Here is a 24,087-nt window from a genome sequence, read left to right as displayed (position 1 = left end):
CTCTCCATAGTGGCTGCACCAATTTACATTCCCACCAACAGTGTAGGAGGGTTCCCTTCTCCACAAGATATTGCACTCTTGAAACAGCAGGATGCACTACACAAGGGACGTCCTGAAAACAGGACACCTTAGAAACTTAACAGAAGATATAAAATTTAATAGAAGAGATGGAAGCAGCAATGAAGAAGTCACCTAGAAAGCAGGACAAAAAGACAAAGAATTAGAAAATAGTAGAGAAAAATATAAGAAATTTGGAGGGCAAATCCTTGGGGTTCAATATTCGAAGAAGACGAGGTCCAAAAAGAGAGAACAGAGTAAATGGAAGGAGGAAATTATTAATGAAAAAATTCAATTTCTCAGACTCTAGGGCTTGTGTTTCTTTCTTTTTTTTTTTTTTTTTGCGGTACACGGGCCTCTCACTGTTGTGGCCTCTCCCGTTGCGGAGCACAGGCTCCGGACGCGCAGGCTCAGTGGCCACGGCTCACGGGCCCAGCCGCTCCACGGCATGTGAGATCTTCCCGGACTGGGGCACGAACACATGTCCCCTGCAGTGGCAGGCGGACTCTCAACCACTGCGCCACCAGGGAAGCCCATGGGCTTGTGTTTCTTGATTGAAAGGGCTCTCTGAGTACCTGGCACAGTGGATGACAATAGAGCTGCCCCAAGTACATCCTCATGGAATTTCAGAACTTTAGGATCAAGGAGAAGATCCAACAAGTTTTCAGAGAGAGAGAGAGAGAGAGAAAGTTTCATTGAAATTATCAAGAATCAAGATGGCACTGGATTTCTTAATAGCAATCCAGAAAGGTAGAAGCCAACAGAGCAATGCCTTAGAAATTCCGAGGGAAAATTATTTCCAGCCTAAAATTCTATCTCCAGCCAAACTCCATGAGAGAATAGTGAATGTTCAGACAGTCAAGATCTCAAAACCTTTACTCCCATGTACTCTTTCCCCAGAAGCTCCCAGAGGATAAAATCCACAAAAGAAGGAAAAAACCATAAAAGAAGACAAGGGATCCAACACGAGAAAGGGTGGCATCCCTGGGCTGCTGGTGGGAGGGTCACCCTGCAGCAGCCCTATGAGGGGCCAGTCCAGATGAAAGGTCCCCGGGCAGTGAGAGAGATTTCCTCAAGAAATTTCAACCGGGTGTGAGGAGAGCACTTTGGGAAGAGCTGGGGGTTGAATTAATGATGAGTAAGAGAAAACTCAGGAAGCAGAGAAGATAGACATAATCTGAATATCGATGTAACCAAATGATAACAGTATTGGGATGGTGTGAGGGCCGGGCCGTGTGAGTTTTGGAGGTGTAGGTGGTGGTGGTGTAGGAGAACTGAATCATATTTTCCGTGGTGGGAAGTCAATAGATGATTAAAGCCAGAAAAATCAAGGAGTAGCAATATAATCATGGAATTTAGAAATATGAGGGTAACGACAATATGAATCAGCTCAGATAGTTGAATTTGTTGTTTCTGGGGGATGGAAAATACGTGGGGACAGGAAAGGCTTGGGGATATTGCTGTTTGGTTTGGTCTGGTTTTAAATATGTCTTGTAAGATTACCTCCCTCAAATCTATGTTGATGGCTCACATCCAGGCTGCATCACTTGGGGCTCTTCAGAATCCCCAGGACCTGGGCCATACCTCCAATAGTGTTTTACTTAGCTAGCCTGGAGTGAAGTCTAGGCTTCAGGATTTTAAAACATTTTCCCAGAGGAGTCGAAATTTCAGCCATGTTTGAGAACCACTGAACAAAAGGTGCATGTATAACTTGGATAGAAATTAAAACTAACTTTAAAAGAGATTAATATATAAATAAATCACATAGGATAGTTCTGGGCACTCTACCCTTCAATATATTAATACTCCCAATGGGGGTCGGGGAAAGTTCCAGAAAAGGGTGGCCTGAGATGCTCAAGGCAGGTGTCACTCAAAACTTCCAGAATTTGGTTCTTACCAGTCCCCCCAAAAGACACTCATCTCAACCTGAAATTCCTTTAACAGAGGAGAGCTTTTCAGATGGGGTTATGGCTAAAACAGAATACCTGGGAAATGCCAGAGGATTAACTTTACACAGAGGTGTGAATGGCATGCATCTGATCCTTCCTTGGAAGGGTCAAAGGGCAGAGGTCATGAGAGTAATGAGAGCCTGAGGTGGAGATGAAGGGGAAGGGGAGAAAAGGGAGGCTGAAACAAAGAAGTCAAACTCCAACTACTTTTTATCTAATTCCAGAGGAATAGCCTCTCCCTCTGCTCTCTGAAGAGACTCTCTAAGAAGCCAGTTTGAGTCTGCATAGCCTCGCCCTCTGCTCTCTGAAGAGACTCTCTAAGAAGCCAGTTTGAGTCTGCACATTAATTAATGGCCCGGGCTGGTGGCTTTTGGAAGGGAGAGTCTCTGTCCCCTATTCTCTTTTCTGGTCCCTGGGTCAAGGAGAGCTGTGTTCCAGCTCCTGAAGGAGGGTGGCTGCCGGCCGCTTTGGGTCACTTTGGAAGAAAGGCGTTATTATGCCGGGCCGTCATCACTATCTTCCCCGACACATCTACAGGTGTACCCTTTCTTACTGTGCCTCTCACAGGTTTCTTTTTCCCTCTGCTGTTGGCCTCTTAGGGATATAGGAGCCTGCCTGTTATTCACCACGCGGTGTATTGTTACCCCCTTTGATTTGCTGCTGTTTGAACCAGATGCTGTCTGTCTTGTAGCATTTAATCCCTTGAAAGGTTGAAGGATGCAATTTATATGAATGATGGCTCTTTCTAAGAACGCAAAGTCATATTGTGCTTCACGCTTATCTTGAGCAGATTTCCCGGTCTCCACTCCCACCCTAACTAAGAGATTAATGAATCAAGAAGCACATTTTGGTGGCTTGAAACTGACTGCCTCCTGGGAAATGCCAGCACATTCCAGTGGTCACTAGGCATCTAGAAGTTTCCGTTGCTGCTTTCTCCTTTCTGCATGGAGCCACCTCGGCTCTGTCCTGAATCATAAATCGAGGGGAGCGTGAAGCCTCTGTCTAGAGAAATGGTCCTCTTCCTTGTGGCATCTCAAATGTCTGGACAGGAACAGACAGTCAGGAGAGTTGCTTTTAAAATAAATGTCTGTATGTTGAATCATTTGTATATTTTGAATCATTTTTCCCCCATTGACTTTTTTTTTTTTTTTTTTTGCGGTACGCGGGCCTCTCACTGTTGTGGCCTCTCCCGTTGCGGAGCACAGGCTCCAGATGCTCAGGCTCAGCGGCCATGGCTCACGGGCCCAGCCGCTCCGCGGCATGTGGGATCTTCCCAGACTGGGGCACGAACCTGTGTCCCCTGCATCGGCAGGTGGACTCTCAACCACTGCGCCACCAGGGAAGCCCCTCTCCAATTGACTTTTATTCAAATTTTTAGATATACTGTGGACGGAATTGATGTAATAAATAAAATCACCCTTCAAATTATTCAACTAGCATCTTTTTAAGCCTACAAGAAAAAGAAAACAAGGAAAAAACGTCCCACTGGGATGAATGAATCAGAGATGCTCAGCATAGAAGTGGAACCCTCAGATCAACGGGAGACAATGGCCTTTATTGATTCTTGTAGATGCTACAGTTAAAAGTTAAGTTGCTCCCTCTGAAACCTAAGACATTACACTATACAGACATGAGGTCACCCTAATTACCAACATTAGAGAAAACCATATTTTATACAAATAAGCTTAACAGGAAAAAAGCACTTAAAACAGTGCCTGGCACATAGGAGACACAATAAACATTTGCACTCATATGCTATTTTAGCTCAGGACCACCATGTAAAAATGGCCACAGCCCTTTGTCCAGGAAAGTCTTGGGTTAGGGCTCCACCCTCAGCCTCCACTGTCTGGGCCCAGACCCCATGCAGGCTCTAAAGATTCATGGCTCCCAATTCACTAGGGAGAGAAGGCATAGCCCCAAAAGAAGGAGCAAGTCTTTCCTGGGGGGTGTTGGAAGAGGCTGGGATGTTTCCTGAGGGAAGGAACCTTCCTCCATCCTTTGTCCTGAAAACTGAGTCAGTGTTCACAGATGGGCCCAAAGGGAGGGCTTTTCCAGGCAAAGGGAGCCGAGTTTGCCTGAGCACGAAGGTGTGAAAGTAGCTGGAAAATTGTGGTGAGGAGGAAAGGTAGGTTTCAGAGAAGGAAATGAAACTGGAAGGCAAGCAGTAGATACTGGAGAGTCTTAAGTGCTACTTGAAGGAGTCTGGACTTGACGCTCTAGAAGGGTTTTCAGTAGAATGTGTGTTTGTCTGTGTATCTGGTGTGTGTGGACTGCCTTAAATCACCACAGACATTAAGGCTTTCTAGAGGTTAAGAGACAGTTCAGGAAAGGACTAGAGGTTAGATGAGCAGGTTGAAAATTAGAATCATGATCAAGAGGAACCCAATAATCTAGGGACAAGGTAGATAGCAATGATAAAGAAGGAAGAAATGAAGGAAAGGGGAAATCCTCCAGGAAGGGCGGGATCTGGGTGTGATGGGGGTGGAACCTTGGAAACAACCGATGCTACTTCCTCAGTGGAGGAGACTGAGAGAGCTCCCCTTACACAATGTTGGTCAAAGTGCAGTTGGTCCCCCAGATCCCCTGGGTGGGTGGAGGGGAGGGGAAGGAGGAGAGCAAGGCTTGTGAAAATGCAGACTCCTGGGCCCTGCCCCAGGTCTGAGAATCGGCACGTACAATTCGTTCTACAGAGGCTTCTAGGGCATCCTGAGGTTTGTGGACAAGAGCACTGCTCATTTACATCTGGGGTAGAAAAAGGAAGAGGGGCATGGGGAGAGAACACACGTCACATGCGAGGCAGGGGTGGCCCCCACGTGAGAAGCAGCCTGGAATCTGAAGCCTGGACACTGTCTAACCTGGACAAAGGTGGGCTCCTGGCATCTGCTCCTGTGGCCTCCATGGTCTGCATCCTGGTCTGTTCTCATTCCAGTAGCGCATAGGTCTGCACTCTTCTGGGAGCCCAGGAGGAGGAAAGAGAGCCCAGAGCTGGGTTCCAGCCACTGAACATCCCTTACTGGCTGTGTGGCCAGGAGCTAATCTCTTGACCTCTCTGAGCTTCAAGTTTTAAAAAGGAGGCATAGGAATCTGCTGCAGCTGCCTCACCCCGCTGTGGGGCAAGAAGCTCCAAGTGAGAAGAGAGCTTGATCACATTACAAGACCTTCCTATGATGACTTCAAATGTTCAGTAGCAGAATGGGCACCAGAAGAGTTCCTGGGGCCTTGGAGAAGGTCTATATGCTTGATTTGGGTGGCGGTTAAATGGAGAATATTTTGATAAATATATATGTGCATTTTACTGTATGCGAATTATACCTCCAATTAAAAAAAAAAAACCAAGAAGAAGATAAAACATCCTAGTGGAGAGTGGCTGGCCCTGTTTTCACCTGTGGTGCGGCAGCCAGCAGGGCCACCAGGAGAAGTCTCTGGGCACAGCCCAGCCTGGGCCCAGGGAGTCGTGGGCTGCAGCTCCCTTGTCCCCAAACATGCAGAACCCGCCGTCTCAACGCATTTGGGGGAAAGCGTTTGACTCTTAGAGACCAACAGGGTGGCCTGAGCTGAAGAGGGTGGAGACTCAGAACCAGGGCTGAAGTAATGATGGAAATCGCAGCCATAAGTAAACACAAGAGGGACTTCCCTGGTGGCGCAGTGGTTAAGAATCCACCTGCCAATGCAGGAGACACGGGTTCGAGCCCTGGTCCGGGAAGATCCCGCATGCTGCGGAGCAACTAAGCCCGTGCGCCACGACTACTGAGCCAGTGCTCAAGAGCCCGGGAGCCACACCTACTGAAGCCCACACACCTAGAGCCTGTGCTCGGCAGCAAGAGAAGCCACCACAGTGAGAAGCCTGCGCACCGCAAGGAAGAGTAGCCCCCGCTCGCCGCAACCAGAGAAAGCCCGTGCGCAGCCAAAAATAATTAATTAATTAATTTAAAAAAAACCAGTGAACACAAGGAGAACCAAAGCCCTGGAACACTCTGGCCTAGGGGCCTGAGAATTCCAGACAGTCTTTCTTCACCAGTCGGGTATCCGTTCACGGACGTGCCTTTTGAAAAGGGGCGTTTCTGCAGGGAAGTTTTGGAAGATGGGCGCGTGTCACAGGCCCAGTGCCCAGAGCTTTTGCGGTACAGTGGTTTGCACTTGACCGGGAGTGTCATTTCCCCTTGGCTTCCTGAACAGTGGTCTCTGTTCGGAGCGGGGGTTCTGTCGGTGTGGCTGCCTGGCTGTGGCTCAGTGTCCTTAGATACCCACAAGAAAAACACATCTTTTCCCTCTAAGCCACGTGACCTCCGCTGGTGGAAGAGAACAGTTACCTAAGAGTTTACAGGACAAACATTACAAACCACCTCCCTGAGGGGGTGTCAGAGGCATCCCTGGTCCAGGCGGGAAGCGTGGAATCTGAACAGGCTCTCTCTCTGCAGAGAAGCTGGGAGCAGAGACCCCAGGCCCACGCTGTCTCTGGAGGCCAGAACCCTGCGGAGGGAGGGAGAAAGAGGTGGGGGAAGCCCAGGTCCCTCCAGGAGACAGGAACACAGGAAGAGGAGCCCACTGCTGCTTCTCCTGGGAGCCGTTGCAGGGGTGATTTCAAATTCCCCTTTAGGGCTGCTCTAATGAAGACAAGAACTCAAAAGTCATAGCAAGGCAGCCAACATGAGAAGTCATGGACCTTAGCCATCCCAATGCTCGCTGTACCTTCCCACATGTTCTGAAAGAGGGGACGTTTTAAATAAAGCAGCAGAGGAGGTACTGGATGTGAATGAAAAGCAGGGATGTGGGTGATGGAGCTAGACAGTGGCGGAGAGCCAGCTAGCCACGCCCCCCCAGGCCCCCACACCGAAGCATCCATTCAGCATTCCAACCTTTTTCCTCCAAGCTTTCCATCAAATACAGCAAAAGCTCTCCTTTAAATTAGCCCAGAACCGCTACCTCCCTCTCCGTTCTTCTGGGACCTCTGAGGGTCCAGAGGCTTCTTCTGGGTCACCAGGGGCTCCCACCTTTCTCTGACCAGTTAGAAGGCTGAGCTCTTCTTTTATTACTGGAATGTGAATCCCGTAATCACTTTGCTCACGCTGTTGAGTTGGCCGACCCCTGTGAAATGATGGTTTTCATCAGAGACATACCATGAGCTGCAATGGTATTCAGAAGAATGTGATTTCAAACCGAGGGGAGAAAAATAGTTCAGAGACAGTTTACTGATATAAAACCGTCTGGGCCTTCTGGGAACGACGGACAAGTTCCTGGTTCCCCACCCAGAGAATGGCCGGCAGTACAGGCTGCAGGCCTGGCCCGGGATGGTTCATGTGACTTGCCCCGCTTCCTTCCTCCCCTTGCAGCCTCCACTGGCTCCATTTCTGGACCTCAAACAACCCTTTCAGCTTCTTCACACACATGCCCACACAGACACACACAGAGACACAGACACAGACCGACACGCACACACACATGCCTTCCATCCCTGGAAGCCGTGGGGTTGCCCTTAACCATCATGAAGTGGCAGCAAGTGGATTTTACAAAGATTAGCGCCAAACTGACAGTGTGATGCCTGGAAATGTTACCTACTATGTGTTCCTGCAACATTTTCAATTCACCCTATTATGGTGATTATAGATGAATGTGTCTTACCGCAATGTCCTGCTTTCCTTCCTGCATTGGTAACAGTCTAAGGGCTGGTTTTAAGACCTTTGGGATAGGATTGATGCCAAAGTACCCAGTTTTTCCATTCATCCAAGGAGGTGGCTGCCTGCAAAACATGTCTAAAATTATCCCTAATTCCAAGTCCCCTCTAAACAATCAACCTCTCCAATATAATAATTCCAAAACCTTTCTTGATTCCTGCTTTTAATAAAGTACATTTACAGAGGATATGAATTCCAGATTTGATTTCAGACTCTAGGGATATATATTCCTCTTCTGGAACTTGTATATCCGGTCCTGGGATTTAAGGAAAAAAAAAAAAAAAAAGGAAAGACAGAAAGAAAAAGAGAGGGGGAGAGAGTCCAGAGCGTAACAAGCATTCCTTGTATTTCTTCTGTCTTTTGCCCACTGAGCATGGAGGGGAGAGACAGGCACAGCATCTGGTTAAAGTCAGGTAAGTAACACTCTGGGGGAAAAGCCTGAAGTCAGTTGCCAACCTCTTTCTCTTTCTAATGTGTTTCTGCAGATGGATGAAAACTGCAGCCAATATAGAGGTTTCAATTTTAGGCGATACTTGGGAGAAAAGAGAGAAAAAGAAACACTTTGTTCCATCACTGTCCTATCAGCTCTGTGCAGTTCCAAACATTTGGCCTCATGAACAGACGTAGAATCATGCCACTGCCACGCCACCATCAGGTGTCAATATGCCAATGGCACATCTTCAAGCCGTAACATTCCCCTGAAGGAAGACTAAAGGTATGACTGGGGCCCAAAAGGGAAACCTAAGGCTGCTTCTGAGCATAAACACTTTTCACCATTGTTCCCCGGGCTGGACTAGGTGGGCATCTCCTGCCCGGTCATGAGAGGGGCTCTCAGCCCTGTGGGAGGAGCGTGGAGCTGGGATCAGAAGGTCTAACTCCTTTTGTGGTTTTGCACCCAGTGCCTCTTGACCACGGATGAGACATTTCATCTCTGGACCTTGGCTTCTGCACATGTACAATGAAGATGGTGACATCTGCTTCACCTGGTCCCACAGTCACTCTGCGCCTTTTCCTGAACATGAAGGAGAACGTCATGCTGGGGAGCAACGTCACCAAAGCACCCAGACTTGCGGAAATGCTGAGTTTTTCGGTGAGTCCCCATCCCACTGTGGTGTGGGAAACTAGGTGTACTCCAGCCTCTAATCTCAGTCCAATCTCCTGCTCGGGAGCAGTTTTCTTTAGATAATTCAGTCTTTGCCTGGGTGTGTGAGGGGGCTGACTGTCTTCTCAGGGGTGGAGGGGTGCAGCCTCACGTCCACATGGTATTTTTTGGATCCTCCCCATGTCTGCTGTAGGGTGGTTGGTCTGGGCTGCTCTCTGGACTGTTGAGGACCAATGTTCAGCTTGTCCCATTCCCTGGCTTCAGACTGGTATTTGTTGCTGGGTTGGGTAGCTTGTGGTTCATTTTCTGTCGTGGTTGAGTTGGAGTCCAGCTTCTTTTTTCCCTAGCTTGGCCGCCCCTGGGTCCCCCTTGGTGCTGGGTCTCTGGTCCTCCCTTGGCACCGTGGGCCCCTCGGTCCGCCTTGTTGTTGAGCCCCTGGGTCTGGTTGTGAGGTCAGGGTCCAGGCAGTTCATTTTGCAACCCTTGCCCACAGCGCCATCTTGTCCCCACTATGGTCATTCCTCTCTGGTATGTTCTCTAGCCAGATTCCAACCAGCATCTGTGCCTTCCCCCCTTCAGGGACACACAGGAGATTCTGAGTTCCTTCCACACCACACAGGAACTGAGGGTGGCTTGGGAAAGCTAAATGCTAGCCCTTCCACTGTCTAACCACACTGTACTGCTGAGTTTAGTCTGATGTGGCCACTCCCACATGGGTGTGGGCAGCCTGCGATCCATGCAGTCTCAAATGAGGGGGAGGCCTTGTGTTGATTTTAACATCTAACACACCTCCCCCTCTGGGCATCCCAGAGACAGAAAATCAAGATGAATATCTCTCCAGCCTCTGTCTCCCTTCTCCTTCTCATGGTCTTTTGGGACCAGAAATGGGCAGGTTTCCTGCCTCTACAATTCAAGCCTCCTGGCCCAGTTGTCATAGACAGAACCAGACCTTGCATGCATGGAAGCAGTTCTATGATCTGAGTCCTACCTACAAGCTTGGCTCTTTAGCAAGTTATGCTAAATGGGAGCTAAATAAATTTAGGAAATCCTATTTCTCTCTCACCAAAGCCTAGTTCTTACAGCTATTATGCCTACAAAATTCCCATTTCGGGTTGCGAGAACCTGCACATTCGATTTTTTTTTTTTTTTTTTTGCATTCATGCTGTAGAAATCTAAAGGTGGACATATGTCTGAGAAAATGGGAAAGTGAAGGGGTAGGTTGACCCATGAAATACAAAAGTGAAAAGTATGTTAATAGTATTCCAGACATGGTATACCTCTTTCAACCATATAACCTTCAGAACTCCTTCCAACTCAAAAGGATTCAACTCCTAAGATGGTGCTTGAGAACACAGTTTGGAAACTATGACACACTTTTCAAATGTGTCCATATATACTAACTTGATTACTTCTGCTATTAGATTTCCAAAGTGCTAGTCTCTCTGAAATCTGCCTGGGGCAACTTGAACTTGGATGCATGGCCATTAAACATGTTGATTCTGAACAAGCCTTCGCAGTGTCCAACAACTTCTCTTCTGGTAAAAAACTGTTTCATGAATTATTCTGAAACATCTGCCTTGAGCTACTTTCCATTCTCTAATGTATTACTTTGGAGATTATAAATCAGATTCTACTTGCGGTGGGCTTTCACTTGCACAACTCAGTTTATTCCCCCTCACCCCGCCCCATTATCGTACCTCCTTAGAGAACAGCCACCGCGACCTGGGAAAGGAATCAGAAAAGATGTGTTCCTCAGATGCTTAAGAGGTAGGGAAAAGACAACTCTACTACAGAAAATAAATTGGCTGGTTTGTAATATCCTGACCTTCACTCGAATTTGTCGTTGGCATCAAGTATTAGAGAAGTAACCCTTGTGGAGCAAGGTCACTGGATTGCTCATCAGAGCTACTAAATCAGCCAATGCTCATTTGCCTTCTGGTCTGATGCCAAGTCCTCCACCAAGTGAAATCAGTCCACCAAACAAGCGCCTTCTCTGAGTCCAATACTCCATTATGCCCAGTGAGGATCATGAAAAAAAATATGAGAGGGTCTTTGACCTGGGAAACTTACAGTCCAGCGGAGGAGATAAATAGTGAGACAATTAGAAAACAAAATTAAACACTATAAACTCTGTGGCGCTTTCTGTAGGAACAATAGGAATCCAAGAAGGAAGAATATGAGAAGATTTCACAGGCTGGAGGGTGTCTAGATTGGGATAAGCATGAAGGAAGAGAAATAACAGGATGGGAAAATAACAATGAAGGCACGAGATGAGGCAATGGGCTCGTGGACATGTGCCGGGGACTGTGAGACCTACTTGACAAGAGGAGAAGGAAGGGGGACTTCCCTGTTGGTCCAGTGGTTAAGACTCTGCACTTCCGCTGCAGGGGGTGCAGGTTTGATCCCTGGTCGGGGAACAGGATCCTGTATGCCTTGTGGTGCAGCCAAAAAGAAAAAAAAGGGGGCGAAGCCAGAGACAATGGATTGGTAGGAAAATGGCCAGAAAACGGAAGAGCTAGACAATGGGAGATGTAAACCACAGGGCTTGCGATAGATAATGGGGTGCCATGTGTAGGAGCCCAGCATGGGAAGAGATGAGGACAGCTGTGTTTTTAGGATGCTTGGCGACAACACTGACTACACTGTGGGAAGTGTCTGAAGCTGGAGAGGCTATTGTCTAGTTATTCGACTGGACTGTGGTCCTGGCAGAAGGAGAGAAGAGGAGGAAGCACGTTCTAGAGACGCACACAACCACAAAATAGGAATCCCGGATAGCTGACTGGATATGGGACCTGGGAGAAGGAACTTAGTGGTTGTTAGTATCAGAAATAGGAGTAATACTGGTGCCACTGTGGAGAAAAAACTGATTGGGAAGGAAGGCTATCATGGGGTGGGAGAGTAGCAGGGGGAGGAACACCATCTCACAACAGAGGGTCTGGTTTCTTTTGGTTATTTGGTTTATTTCTATTGCTTATTGCTTATTTCTATTGATTCCAGCTTGGGCTCCTAGCTGGAACAATCAACACGGACCCAAACGATCCCAAACATTTTGGCAATGTAGACAGTTCTGCCTACCAGCAACTGGACCTATGGTTCTTCGATTATCAATTCAAGAAGTTGCAAACCTGCCTACCTCAGCAGACCGATGAGGCTGGGAGGCTATGGAGTCATGCTGACTGTTTTCAAATCCCTGCTACTTACCTGCTGTGTGGTTTGGGCAAATTGCAAAAGCCTCTCTGTGCTCAGTTTCCACATCTATAACAACAGGGATAATAACACCCACCCCATAAATGAGAAAGTTCAGGTTGAGTACTTGATACTCTGTACGATGACTCGACTTAGTCATGACTCAACAAGTGTTAGCTGTATTTCATTTCCATCAAACAAAATAATAAGCACTTAAACAATTTATAAAATTCAAAGCTTTCCAGAGAAGGAACGATTTCTTTGTAGAGACAGTGGGATGGCTTGGAAAAAGTATTGGACTTGGCATCTGTCCTAATCCTACAACCAACGCCAATCATTTCTGTTACTCAAGGCAAGCCTATTAACCTCCAGGAAGTCTCAGTTTCTTTATTCACTTAATGTCAATAATAATGCACATCCTGCCTACGATATGGTTCTGAAAATAAAAGAGGTGATTCATGTGAAGATATTTGGTAGAAACTCTAAATGCTTTACAAAAGAAAGGTATTAATTAGTTGTTGTCAGCGTTAGTATGTTAAAGAACTATCCTTCATTTATGTATGATGATCAAAATGAAGACTCAATTCATTGGAAATGCTTTCACCATGTCTCAGAATAGCATTCCATCAATACATGTCGATCTAGGTGTCTATGGAAGAGAAACAGCAAACAATAAAGCAAATAGAGTAAAAAAAAAAAAAAAAACCTTACTTACACAGGTTCTGTGATTTAATTGTCACCAAGGATGTGCAGTAGCCCCTTGAAGAGAATTGAAATCTTGGGTTACTTTACATCAGCCTGGGCTTTAGAAATGGGTGGCAGTGACTCTGAATAGGATCACTGTTGAGCTTTACACATTTATTATTTATTTTGGTTAGAGCAACCATCAGGGTGGGGCAGGATTTGGTGGGGTGGTGGGGTAGATGGGCCTGGTCAGTGGTTAAACTGGGAATTTCCAGCTTTCATTGATCCTTATAGGAAAAGCCCCAGCCCTCCACATAGCTAATGAATTTACATCCTGAATGAATCTCCTTGAAGGTGTCCACCCCCAGCTCTCCCAGGCCCAGCAATGCTGAGTCATTAGCATGGATGGTTCATATACAAACAAAGCTTTGAAAGGCAGGACAGAAACAAATTCTGACTTGACCTCAAGCTGCTCCTGAAGCCCAGGGTTCATGTTCCCAGTCTACACATCAATCTCAGCTCCCCGGGCTGGCAAGTTGGAAGCAGAGTTCACAGCGCCCTTCAATCACGGATGGTGCTTGAGGGAGCAAGGATGAGCTGTTCATTATGTGAGCTAGTTAGGAGTCTGTTTCTTTAGTCTCTTTGTGTTCCTTTACAGAACTTAGTTTTATGATGGCCTTGGAAAGATTGAAGCGAAGATTCTGAGTCGACATCACCTTCATCTTGCATTTTAGAAAGATATCCCTTGCATTCGAACCACCTTTCTCCTTTCCTTCCATTGTTTATTTGTGCAGTTTCAATTTTCTAGAGATTACATTCATTTACTTAGTGGCTCAATTTAGGTGATGAAAATTCTAAGTGTTGCTGGTGAAGGGGGCATAAACCTCCTAACTTTTGCTCTGAATATCCATGTGGTGTAGCCATAGTGCTACACCTCAGCCGTAAAACCAACCTGAAGTCAGGGGGATGCTTTCTATCCACAAGGTGCAACTTACAGCTCCACAAACCAAGTCCCACCCTTGGTCTCCTTCCCTGTGGCCTGTGGCTTCAATAGTGGATACATCTGACTCCAGTTTGGCTCAGGCCTTGGGGCTCTGAGCGCAGGGCTCTACCTGCCACTCTGGCTCCCAGGAATCCTTATATCAGCAACCTTTGGGAATAAAGCACTCTTAGAGCACCTGAAAAATACAAAGTAACTATGGTACATATCAGAATGTAGGGTTTTCTCTTTTACTTCACAGAGTATCAAGGTGAGATTTGGAAATCATAATTAAAGTACATTTTTTGTGCTGTCAATATGGATTAAAAGATAGGGAACCACTAAGTAGGTTCTTGCCACTGTTTTTCAACGGACACTATTCGTTCTCACCAAATCTTTTATTTAATCAGGGTTGTGGGGAGGTGGTTCAGAAATCTGCCTTCTATTCTAAAAGCACAGGCATTTTCTTCGTAAATGTATTACATTCAAAATAAAAATATATTTGCATTTGGAATTTATCTCTATTTAAATGGATTCCTCACATTAACATTTGATGTGATTACTGTCGTTCTGTATACCTGGGAATGAAGCTGTGGTTTTCACTCTACCAGCAGAGTGGATTTAGACTGAGGAAGCAGAGTGATCTGAGTAATGTATAACAAGATCTCATTTCTCTTGCATCAGGAGGTTTTCGGTAAGGGAACCTGCACCTTTTTGACTCTGAAAATAATTACCTTGTAAAAACTAAAAACCCTGAGAGACTTTAGCATTACAACTCTGCTAAGTAGCAAAGTGGCAAAAACCAGTTTGGTCCCAATGAACCCTGTCATCTCAATGCAGCCAGACCCCTGGCTCTGCGTTCCCAGTGAATTCGGAAAAGTTGATTTCTGCAAAGACAATTTTATGCAGAAATATCAGCTCTTCAGCAATTCCAGCCCAGGGAATCACGAGGGGACTAACCCATCATCCTTTCTTCTTTCTTCCAGTTCTAATAAGAAGGCAGTCTTGGGACTTCCCTGGTGGCACACTGATTAAGAATCTGCCTGCCAAAGCAAGGGACACGGGTTCAATCCGTGGTCTGGGAAGATCCCACATGCCACGGAGCAACTAAGCCTGTGTGCCACAACTATTGAACCTGTGCTCTAGAACCCACGAGCTACAACTACTGAGCCTACGCACCGCAACTACTGAAGCCCGCACGCCTAGAGCCCATGCTCCGCAACAAGAGAAGCCCCTGCAGTGAGAAGCCCATGCACCACAACGAAGAGTAGTCCGGCTCACCACAACTAGAGAAAGCCTGCACACAGCAGTGAAGACCCAACCCAGCCAAAAATAAGTAAATATATTTATTTTTTTTAAAAAGGCAGTTTGGCACCATGAAGAATGTGGTTATGTGCATCTTTCTGCTGCTGTCAGCTGAATACAACCTCATTCCAGGCTGGCCAAGCAGAAGGTGGATGGTAACAATGACTTTCAGACACTACAAACCATGTCATCAGTGATGACAAGAGGAAAGCTTCAGGAGATTGGTTCAAGATAGCAGAGTAGAAGGATGTGTGTTCACTTCTTCTTGTGAGAGCACTGGAATCACAACTAACTGCTGAACAATCATCGACAGGAAGGGACGGGAACTCACCAGAAAAGATACCCCACATCCAAAGACAAAGGCGAAGCTTCAATGAGATGGTAGGAGGGGAGCAACCACAATAAAATCAAATCCCACAACCGCTGGGTGGGTGACTCACAAACTGGAGAACAGTTATACCACAGAAGTCCACCCACTGGAGTGAAGGTTCTGAGCCCCACGTCAGACTTCCCAACCTGGTGTCTAGCAATGGGAGGAGGAATTCCTAGAGAATCAGACACTGAAGCCTAGCGGGATTTGATTGCAGGACTTCGACAGGACTGGGGGAAACAGAGACTGCACTCTTGGAGGGCACACACAAAGTAGTGTGTGCATCAGGACCCAGGGGAAGGAGCAGTGACACCATAGGAGACTGAACAAGACCTACTTGTTAGTGTTGGAGGGTCTCCTGCAGAGGTGGGGGGTGCCTGTGTCTCACCGTGAGGACAAGGACATGGGCAGCAGAAGTTCTGGGAAGTATTTCTCGGCATGAGCCCTCCCAGAGTCTGCCATTAGCCCCACCAAAGAGCCGGGGTAGGCCCCACTGTTGGATTGCCTCAGGCCAAACAACCAACAAGGAGGGAACCCAGCCCCATCCATCAGCAGACAAGCCGATTAAAGTTTTACTGAGCTCTGCCCACCAGAGCAACAGCCAGCTCTACCTACCACCAGTCCCTCCCAGCCTCTTAGATAGCCTCATCCACCAGAGGGCAGACAGCAGAAGCAAGAAGAACTACAATCCTGCAGCCTGTGGAACAAAAACCACATTCACAGAAAGATAGGCAAGATGAAAAGGCAGAGGGCTATGTACCAGATGAAGGAACAAGATAAAACCCCAGAAAAGCAACTAAATGAAGTGGAGATAGGAAACCTTCCAGAAAAAGAATTCAGAATAATGATAGTGAAGATGATCCAGGACCTCAGAAAAAGAATGGAGGCAAAGATTGAGAAGATGCAAGAAATGTTTAACAAAGACCTAGAAGAATTAAAGAACAAACAAACAGATGAACAATACAATAACTGAAATGAAGAATACACTAGAAGGAATCAATAGCAGAATAACTGAGGCAGAAGAACGGATAAGTGACCTGGAAGACAGAAAGGTGGAATTCACTGCCATGGAACAGAATAAAGAAAAAAGAATGAAAAGAAATGAAGAGAGCCTAAGACACATCTGGGACAACATTAAATGCAACAACATTAACATTAAAGGGGTCCCAGAAGGAGAAGAGAGAGAGAAAGGACCCGAGAAAATATTTGAAGAGATTATAGTCAAAAACTTCCCTAACATGGGAAAGGAATTAGCCACCCAAGTCCAGGAAGCACAGAGAGTCCCAGGCAGGATAAACCCAAGGAGAAATATGCTGAGACACATAGTAATCAAACTGACAAAAATTAAAGACAAAGAAAAATTATTGAAAGCAACAAGGGAAAAAAGCCAAATAACATACAAGAGAACTCCCATAAGGTTTCTCAGCAGAAACTCTACAAGCCGGAAGGGAGTGGCATGATATATTTAAAGTGATGAAAGGGAAGAACCTACAACCAAGATTACTTTATCCGGCAAGGATCTCATTCAGATTCGACAGACAAATTAAAAGCTTTACAGACAAGCAAAAGCTAAGAGAATTCAGCACAACCAAACCAGCTCTACAACAAATGCTAAAGGAACTTCTCTAAGTGGGAAACACAAGAGAAGAAAAGGACTTACAAAACAAACCCATTACAATTAAGAAAATGGTAACAGGAACATACATATCGATAATTACCTAAACATGAATGGATTAAATGCTCCAACCAAAAGACACAGGCTCACTGAATGGATACATAAACAAGACCCATATATACGCCGTCTACAAGAGACCCACTTCAGACCTAGGTACACATACAGACTGAAAGTGAGGGGATGGAAAAAGATATTCCATGCAAATGGAAATCAAAAGAAAGCTGGAGTAGCAATACTCATATCAGAAAAAATAGACTTTAAGATAAAGAATGTTACAAGAGACAAGGAAGGACAATACATAATGATCAAGGGATCAATCCAAGAAGAAGATATAACAATTATAAATATATATGCACCTAACATAGGAGCACCTCAATACATAAGGCAACTGCTAACAGCTATAAAAGAGGAAATCAACAGTAACACAATAATAGTGGGGGACTTTAACACCTCACTTACACCCACAGACAGATCATCCAAACAGAAAATTAATAAGGAAACACAAACTTTAAATGACACAATATATCAGGTAGATTTAATTGATATTTATAGGACATTCCATCCAAAAACAACAGATTACACTTTCTTCTCAAGGGCACACGGAACATTCTCCAGGAGAGATCACATCTTGGGTCACAAATCAAGCCTCAGTAAATTTAAGAAAATTGAAATCATATCGGGCTTCCCTGGTGGCGCAGTGGTTGAGAGTCTGCCTGCCAATGCAGAGGACACGGGTTCGAGCCCTGGTCTGGGAAGATCCCACATGCCGCGGAGCAACTGGGCCCGTGAGCCACAATTACTGAGCCTGCGCGTCTGGAGCCTGTGCTCCGCAACAAGAGAGGCCCGCGCACTGCGATGAAGAGTGGCCCCCGCTTGCCACAACTAGAGAAAGCCCTCGCGCAGAAACGAAGACCCAACACAGCCATAAATTAATTAATTAATAATAATAATAATAAAAAAAAAAAAAAAAAAAGAAATCATATCAAGCATCTTTTCTGACCACAGCACTATGAGATTAGAAATCAATTACAGGGGAAAAAATGTAAAAAACACAAACACATGAAGGGTAAACAATACATTACTAAATAACCAAGAGATCCCTGAAGAAATCAAAAATACCTAGAGACAAATTACAATGAAAACACAACGATCCAAAACCTATGGGATGCAGCAAAAGCAGTTCTAAGAGGGAAATTTATAGCAATACAAGCCTACCTCAAGAAACAAGAAAAATCTCAAATAAACAATCTAAAGGAACTAGAGAAAGAAGAACATACAAAACCCAAAGTTAGTAGAAGGAAAGAAATCATATAGATCAGAGCAGAAATAAATGAAATAGAAACAAAGAAAACAATAGCAAAGATCAATAAAACTAAAAGCTGGTTCTTTGAGAAGATAAACAAAATTGATAAACCATTAGCCAGATTCATCAAGAAAAAGAGGGAGAGGACTCAAATCAATAAAATTAAAAATGAAAAAGGAGAAGTTACAACAGACACTGCAGACATACAAAGCATCCTAAGAGACTACTACAAGCAACTCTATGCCAATAAAATGGACAACCTGGAAAAATGGACAAATTCTTAGAAAGGTATAACCTTCCAAGACTGAACCAGGAAGAAATAGAAAGTATGAACAGACCAATCACAAGCAAGGAAATTGAAACTGTGATTAAAAATCTTCCAACAAACAAAAGTCCAGGACCAGATGGCTTCACAGGTGAATTCTATCAAACATTTAGAGAAGAGCTAGCATCCATCCTTCTCAAACTCTTCCAAAAGATTGCAGAGGAAGGGACACTCCCAAACTCATTCTATGAAGCCACCATCATCCTGATATCAAAACCAGACAAAGATACTACAAAAAGAGAAAATTACAGACCAATATCACTGATGAATATAGACGCAAAAATCTTCAACAAAATACTAGCAAACAGAATCCAACAACACATTAAAAGGATCATACACCATGATCAAGTGGGATTTATCCCAGAATGCAAGGATTCTTCTATATATGCAAATCAATCAATGTGATACACCATATTAATAAATTGAAGAATAAAAACCATATGATCATCTCAATAGATACAAAAAAGCTTTTGACAAAATTCAACACCCATTTATGATAAAAACTCTCCAGAAAGTGGGCATAGAGGGAACCTACCTCAACATAATAAAGGCCATATACGACAAACCCACAGCAAACATCATTCTCAATGGTGAAAAACTGAAAGCATTTCCTCTGAGATCTGGAAAAAGACAAGGATGTCCACTCTCACCACTATTATTCAACATAGTTTTGGAAGTCCTAGCCATGGCCATCAGAGAAGAAAAAGAAATAAAAGGAATACAAATTGGAAAAGAAAAGTAAAACTGTCGCTGTTTGCAGATGACATGATACTATACATAGAGAATCCTAAAGATGTCACCAGAAAACTACTAGAGCTAATCAATGAATTTGGTAAAGTTGCAGGATGCAAAATCAATGCACAGAAATCTCTTGCATTCCTATACACCAATGATGAAAAATCTGAAAGAGAAACTAAGGAAACACTCCCATTTACCATTGCAACAAAAAGAATAAAATACCTAAGAATAAACCTACCTAGGGAGACAAAAGACCTGTATGCAGAAAACTATAAGACACTGATGAAAGAATTTAAAGATGATACAAACAGATGGAGAGATATACCATGTTCTTGGATTGGAAGAATCAATATTGTGGAAATGACTATACTACCCAAAGCAATCTACAGATTCAATGCAATCCTTATCAAATTACATATGGCATTTTTTACAGAACTAGAACAAAAAATCTTAAAATTTGTATGGAGACACAGAAGACCCTGAATAGCCAAAGCAGTCTTGAGGGGAAAAAGTGGAGACGGAGGAATCAAAGTCCCTGACTTCAGACTATACTACAAAGCTACAGTAATCAAGATAATATGATACTGGCACAAAAACAGAAATATAGATCAATGGAATAGGATAGAAAGCCCAGAGATAAACCCACGCACCTATGGTCAACTAATCTATGACAAAGGAGGCAAGGATATACAACAGAGAAAAGACAGCCTCTTCAATAAGTGGTGCTGGGAAAACTGGACAGCTACATGTAAAAGAATGAAATTAGAACACTCTCTAACACCATACACAAAAATAAACTCAAAATGGATTAGAGACCTAAATGTAAGATCAGACACTATAAAACTCTTAGAGGAAAACATAGGAAGAACACTCTTTGACATAAATCACAGCAAGATCTTTTTTGATCCACCTCCTAGAGTAATGGAAATAAAAACAAAAATAAACAAATGGGACCTAATGAAACTTAAAAGCTTTTGCAAAGCAAGGAAACTACAAACAAGACAAAAAGACAACCCTCAGAATGGGAGAAAATATTTACAAACGAATCAACGGACAAAGGATTAATCTCTAAAGTATATAAACAGCTCATGCAGCTCAATATTAAAAAAACAAACAACCCAATCCAAAAATGGGCAGAAGACCTAAATAGACATTTCTCCAAAGAAGACATACATGGCCAAGAAGCACATGAAAAGCTGCTCAACATCACTAATTATTAGAGAAATGCAAATCAAAACTACAGTGAGGTATCACCTCACACCAGTTAGAATGGACATCATCAGAAAATCTACAAACAACAAATGCTGGAGAGGGTGTGGAGAAAAGGGAAACCTCTTGCACTGTTGATGGGAATGTAAATTGATATAGCCCTATGGAGAATAGGATGGAGGTCCCTAAAAAACTAAAACTAGAATTACGACCCAGCAACCCCACTACTGGGCATATACCCAGAGAAAACCGTAATTCAAAAAGACACATGCACCCCAATGTTCATTGCAGCACTATTTAGAATAGCCAGGTCATGGAAGCAACCTAAATGCCCATCAACAGACGAATGGATAAAGAAGATGTGGTACATATATACAATGGAATATTGCTCAGCCATAAAAAGGAATGAAATTGGGTCATTTTTAGAGACATGGATGGATCTAGAGACTGTCATACAGAGTAAAGTAAGTCAGAAAGAGAACAATAAATATCATATATTAACACATATATGTGGAACCTAGAAAAATGGTACAGATGAACTGGTTTGTAGGGCAGAAATAGAGACACAGATGTAAAGAACAAACGTATGGGCACCAAGGGGGGAAAGTGGCAGGGAGGGTGGTGGTGTGCATAAATTGGGAGATTGGGATTGACATAAATACACTAATATGTATAAAATGGATAACTAATAAGAACCTGCTGTATAAAAAAATACAAAAAATAAAATTAAAAAATTTTTTAAAGAAACAAAAAAATGTTTTTCCACCAGTGTCTCCATTAAAAAAAAAAGGTGGGGGGGAAGCTTCCCCTCATTCACTTCCCAGGTCCCTCTCTATCCAGGTTACTGAAAAGTTCCTGACTTTCGATATGGCAGTTGGGTAATTTCAGGTTTAGAAATGGAAGGAGCAGCCACAGCCACCTTTCACTGGGATTGTTAATCATTCACGTTGCATTTCCAAGAACCTCAGATGGGGTCTGTGTGAGTATGTCTTAACTCCCACTTGGATGGTTGGCCCTCAGGGGCCTATGCAAAGAAAACCAATACAGACCAGTAAATAAAATCTCGTCACAGTCGAACATCTTGTGCATCTAAAGTGACCTATGAATGTTTTTTCACTTTCTGGGGCCCTAAAGGCAGCCTGCCAACCAACACAGCCTCTGAACCAAGGAGGGCACGGTAAGCAGTCTACTGGGAATGCTTCCTTTCTTTGGGGTTGGGATGCTCTGCTTGGCTGACCTTGGTCTGGAGTCTGGCCTGCCTGGGATGAGCACCTCCAGAGACTGAGTGTCACTTTTGCCTTCCTCCAGGCCTCCCAATATAGACCGCAGGTCCCCTGAACTTCATCATCTGGACTACTGCTCATCCTTGAAGTTGTTCCTTTAGTCCTCTACCTTTCACCATAGACAGCCTTGGCCAACTCCCAATGACAGGTCCAACAGGTGACCTGTAGACCACTTTCTATGTTACTAATGTTTATGGGATAATTGTATGAGTTAGAATAGGCTACGCTGTGCTGTGATAACAAATTAGCCCCCAGATCCAATGTTGAACACAAAAAGATTTATTTCTTGCATATGATACATGTTGGTCGCAAAGTCAAGGGTGGTGGGTATGTGTATTGGGAAAATTCCACTCCATCGGTCATTCAAGGATCCAGACTGATGGAGGCTCTACCATCTGTAGCTGTAACATCTAGAACATGTGACTCCTTTGGTCTCCAGGGAAGAGAGAGGTTGGACATCTCATCCGCTCTTCAATGCAGAGGAGTGACAGGTGTCACCTCAGCTCACACCCTGTTGGCCTACACTGGTCACACTGCCCCACCAAACCCCAGAGGGCTGGGCAGTCTTGTCTTCCACGTGCCTGGAAGGAGAGGAGACCCAGATGGTGTGAGCATGTCACATCTAACAAGGCCTGCGCTTTTGTTTCAAGCACGACTTATTTATTTACTTACTATAATGAATAAACACCAGGCATTTCAGGGCAGACCTCATCCAGAGCAGTGAAAAGTTTTGTGAAGCCCAGTAAGCTTGCCTCTGTAGCCTCAAGCAGGAACATGTAGGGTTCAGAGGGGTTTTTTTCTCCCAGCCAAGAGGTCAAAAACCAAAAATTCTTTGAGGAGCACGGTCTTAGATAGCCAAGCTACACAGCAGCAACTAGGAAACCCTGAAGAGTGGGGCCTGCACTAAAACAGCCTCCAGATAATTAACCCCATGGCCTTTGTGGTCCCATCCACCCACAGGCATGCAGATTCAGCCTGAGTCTGCGTTCAGAATTCATCTGTAGCTGGGCAGGCTGCGCCAGTTCTGAGATGCCAGAGTTTAACTTACTGGAACAGAGACCACATCAAAAAGCCTGTCACATGACAGCACCAAGGGAGTCAAACCCCACATCAGAACGCTTTGGCTAGTGTAGAAGTCCTGAAATGTAATGTGTATTCTTCACTGGGAATTAAAACCATGTGGGCCCATCCTAAAGTATAGCTTACTCTGAAAGTGTTTTTAATTAGGAGTTGAGACACTTGAGCATTAGTGGCCAGAAGTGACCTGGCTACAAGATGAAGGCCATAGGGATGGGGTCTAATGTCTGAGAACTTAAATAACTTGCACATAGTAGGTGCTCAGAAAGGTTTTTATTCGTGATGATGATCTATTGTGTGACTTATATGGTAGAGATAAAGCTTGGTTGAATTTCTTCTGCTTGTTCATTAGACGATGAAGCCACAAGGCCACGTGCTGCCTTAACTTCTTGGCAGTGAGTAGAAACGCTGATCATTTTCAGGATCTGAGAACCATCAGCAAAGTTTACTTACCAAAAACAATAATAATTTGTACGATTTATTGTATGCCTACTCAGTTCAAAGGCACCGTTTGAAGAACTTTACACGGATTATTTTATTTAATCCTCACAACTACTTATGAGTAGTTGTTATACGAATGAGGGAACTGAGGCTTTAAAAGTTCAAGGAACTTATCTAGAATCACAAATTCCAGAAGTAGTGGAGCTGGGTTCTAATATAAGCCTGTCTGATTGCAAAGCCCACGTGTGTTTCAAAATAACTTCCTTTATACAGCCCAACTCATAGAAAAAATTTAAAATACAAAAATGAAGAGGGAATGAAATAAATATCATTTGTAATCCACTATCCAGAGATAGTAACTGTCATAATTTGGTGCATGTATATATCTCAGACTTTTCCTATTCTGATGTTACTCACAAGTGACTTGAAATTCCTTAGGTTACTCTTGTTCTTGGTCTGGATCTGCCTTCAGTGCATGTCAACGTCACCCCAAATTTTCCCCAAAGAATACAATCCAACACCCAAAAGAATTTCTATAGGAAATATAAACATTTTAACCATGTTCATTCTTCCAGTCCATGAGCACAGAATGTCTTTCCATTTATTTGTGTCTTCAATTTCTTGAAGAACAATGTCCTATAGTTTTTGGTGTACAAGTCTTTGTACACAATGTCCTATAGTTTTTGGTGTACAAGTCTTTCACCTCCTTGGTTAAATTTATTCCTAGGTGTT

Source organism: Hyperoodon ampullatus, assembly GCF_949752795.1.
Source record: "Hyperoodon ampullatus genome assembly, chromosome: 20".
NCBI classification, from domain to species: Eukaryota; Metazoa; Chordata; class Mammalia; order Artiodactyla; family Ziphiidae; genus Hyperoodon; species Hyperoodon ampullatus.
The sequence above is the reverse complement of the archived record's forward strand: the minus strand, read 5'-3'. Positions refer to the sequence as shown.